Raw genomic sequence first — 2,371 nt, 5'->3', positions numbered from 1 at the left:
CTATTTTCATATTTCTATTTAAAAAATAGAAAACCCAAAACACACCTGAGTATAATATTTAGCTACTTAAATAATTATTTAATTATAGCAATATTATTGACAAAATTTATTTTTGCAAGTTGGTACATATTATCAGTTAATTTATATTTATATAAATATATATGTATATATTTATATGATATAATTAATATGTATATATTATATATTTGGACGAAGTGAAAATGATCAAATTAGTCAAATCGTTTGGGCTGGGCGAAAAGAGTTTGTGGGTTGACAAAAATTATTCACATTCCAGACTTTTCTTTGAACTTTATATACTGTTCCAATCGCAATTTCATTTACTCATCAGAATACTCTACAATTTAGGATAATCGTGGTGAGAGGACTCAGTAAACTATGTGGAGATTATTTTAATATCATAACTTCTCTAGATCTATTCCTTGTTATTATGAGTCAGTTATAATTCTAATTACTTTACTGAGTTTTTGTTGAATTTAACTAATTATTATAAAATTAAGGAAGAATTTTTTTTAATTTCTGCAGCTTATTTGAAAACTGTCCATTGTTTGACGCCACAAAACAATCCACATATCTGTATCCAATAAAACGGTTCATATGCGTATTGTACGTAGACTTGTAATTGTACTTACTAAAAACTAAGAATAAAAAATACACTGAAACCAAACCTTGTTTAAGTTCACTAATATATCACCTTTCATTTACTACATAATGATTTAAATGATGCTCGGTTTATCAGCTAAACTGCAGGTAAATATTCAGTTCGTGAAATCTGGCAAACAAATATTATGTCATTTACATTATACGGAACTAGCATTAATATTTTTATTTTTCAATATGGATGCACTTTTTTAAGTATTATTGGTTTAGAAAATGTATGCATATTTAAACATATTTAAAATTTAACTATAGTTTCATTTTAATTTAACTAGATTGTACTTAAATTTAAAATCATTTAGCGCCTTCAGACGTCTACAATTTTAACTAAACTTTACTTAAATTTAACTAAATTTTTTACTTAAAAGAGTTGAAATAAACTAAATTGTATTTGATTCTTGAAATTATCTAAATTGAATTCAATCATTAAATTTAGTTTCACAAAATAATTTTTAAAATCGCACTACAATAAATCTTAAAATACGAATAGAATGTTTCTTAAACTTATTTACTTAGTATCTCGAAAATTTCTCTTTTAAAAGAGACCAGACGGGAATTCAATTTGATTTGACTAAGCTTCATTTAATTTTTAAACTCACCTAAATTTGATTTAAATTTAACTAAATTTTATTTAAATTTCAAAATCAAATGAATTTTATTTGAATTTTGAAATTCACTCAATTTTATTTAATTTTTAAATGGATCTCAATCTCATTTAAATTTTAAGTTCATTTTATAAAAATAATTTGTGAAATTTCACTACAATTCTGAAGTATGAAAAGAATTTTTTTTTAAATTTATATATTATCTCGAAAATTTCTCTTTTTGCAACAACCATACCAGAAATTAATCAATTTTAAAATAATAATAGCAAATAGAATATATTTAGGCTCTCTTTAATTTTAATATAATAAGGTAATTCAGTGTTTACAACATTTTGGGCGCACAGGGACAGCCGACCGACTCAGCTATAACAGAGATTGCTATAGTGATGGCGAAGGCGAACGCGAGAAACAGAAAATCACGTTCGATTTGCATTTCAACAACTTTCAGTGTGCGCCCCGGCACCACCCAGTCCACTAACGTGGTCGGAGGACGCGTTTGTCATAGAAACGGTGAAGAGTTAAAGAGGGCAGCACCTCCATATGCTCGAAAATTTAGTTATAAAAAAAAAGAATCTATTCAAAAGACGACTCTGTGAATTGCGTATCTATCATTTACAGATTCAGAAAGTTAAAACTGAATCGGTTTGCGATTATGTGAATCGGTCATTTTCTCAAGCAGCTTCGAATCTGCACATGTACTGCAATGACCATTTTAAGGGAGATCACATTAAATCGGTTTCCTTCTTTTTGAATGCGACCGACTTTTTTGAAGTTAAGTCTGCCGGAAAAAAGGAAAGAATCGAAAAGATTCCGAAAGGTTTCGGAAAGAGAATCGGAAAGGGCTATGTGAACTTTGCTTCCGTTACTTTTCGAACGTCGAGCTGTCCCACGAATCTTTCGGATTCCTTCATCAAATATATACATTATACATCCTTTAATTTTTGTATAATAAAAACTTTGAACATTCTTTAATCGTTTTTAAATACATAAATAACACAGGCCAACAATTCTCAGAACCAGAGACCAGACCTACTATACCCGAAGGTTTTTGCTGCGCTGAATCCGAATTTGACCTCAGAAAAATTCCATCA

General features: G+C 28.5%; 1 protein-coding gene across 6 annotated transcripts in view; it reads left to right on the top strand.

Annotated features, from left to right (window-relative positions):
* The window catches only part of LOC117172093 (DE-cadherin-like), a 470,947-nt gene that overhangs the window by 710 nt on the left and 467,866 nt on the right, over positions 1-2,371 (top strand). The gene's annotated exons all lie outside the window — the stretch shown is intronic.

Source organism: Belonocnema kinseyi, chromosome 4 (genome assembly GCF_010883055.1).
Source record: "Belonocnema kinseyi isolate 2016_QV_RU_SX_M_011 chromosome 4, B_treatae_v1, whole genome shotgun sequence".
NCBI lineage: Eukaryota > Metazoa > Arthropoda > Insecta > Hymenoptera > Cynipidae > Belonocnema > Belonocnema kinseyi.
This window is presented reverse-complemented; position numbering and strand designations above follow the sequence as displayed.